At 42.3% G+C, this 1,097-nt stretch overlaps 1 protein-coding gene across 3 annotated transcripts in view; it reads right to left on the bottom strand.

Moving 5' to 3' along the window:
- Positions 1-1,097, bottom strand: part of RABEPK (Rab9 effector protein with kelch motifs) — a 31,770-nt gene that overhangs the window by 12,196 nt on the left and 18,477 nt on the right. The window lies entirely within an intron of this gene.

Raw genomic sequence — 1,097 nt, 5'->3', positions numbered from 1 at the left:
AAAAAAAAAAAAAAGAAGTGGCACCTGTACCTCAGTGGGTAGAGAGTCAGCCACATACACCGAGGCTTGCGGGTTTGAACCCAGCAAGGGTCAACTAAAATCAACAATGACAACTGCAACAAAAATATAGCCAAGCGTTGTGGCAGGCGCCTGTAGTCCCAGCTACTTCGGAGGCTGAGGCAAGAGAATCACTTATGCCCAAGTGTTTGAGGTTGCTGTGAGCTGTGACACCACAGCACTCCACTGAGGGTGACAAAGTGAGACTCTGTCTCAAACACAAAAAAGAAAAGGAAAGAAAAATGCAGAAGGATCTTTTTTTTTTTGAGACAGAGTCTCACTTTGTTGTTCTCAGTAGAATGCTGTGGCATTACAGCTCATAGCAACCTCTAAGTCTCTTGCCTTGACCTCACAACTAGCTTGGACTACAGGCACCTGCCACAATGTCTGGTTATTTTTAGAGATGAGGTCTTGCTCTGGCTCAGGCTGGTCTCAAACCTGTCAGCTTAGGCAATCCACCCACCTCAGCTTCCCAGAGTGCTAGGATTATAGGCATGAGCCACTGTGCCTAGCCTCAAGAGGATGTCTTAAGCCCAGAGTTTGAGGTTGCTGTGACATATGATGCCAACCCACTTTTCCAAGGGTGACAAAGTGAGACTCTGCCTCAAAAATAAATAAATAAATAAAACAAAGTAGACAATGTTATTACACTTTGAGTAGCAGTAATAATAGTCCCTATTAAGTACTAAGTACTAATATTAATTTCTCTATTTCACAGATAAGGGAATAAAAGCAGAAATAGATTGTCAGAAAGAGATGACATGGCCAGTAAATGGCTGAATTGGGGTTTGAATTCTTGTTTCAATAACACCAACATCTATGTATGTTCCACTCTACTGACCTGAGAATAAAATTTCACCACCTAGATAGATATATAAAAGTTATTGGTTCTTAGGATAAAGCTTGAATTTTTACAAAAGCAGATACTTTCTTTTTTTTTTTGAGGCAGAGCCTCAAGCTGTCCCCCTGAGTAGAATGCTGTAGCATCACAGCTCACAGCAACCTCCAACTCCTGGGCTCAAGCGAGTCTCCTGCCTCAG

This window comes from Otolemur garnettii, unplaced genomic scaffold, assembly GCF_000181295.1.
Source record: "Otolemur garnettii isolate 467f Iridium unplaced genomic scaffold, OtoGar3 scaffold00014, whole genome shotgun sequence".
In the NCBI taxonomy this organism is placed as follows: Eukaryota; Metazoa; Chordata; class Mammalia; order Primates; family Galagidae; genus Otolemur; species Otolemur garnettii.
The sequence above is the reverse complement of the archived record's forward strand: the minus strand, read 5'-3'. Positions and strand labels throughout refer to the sequence as shown.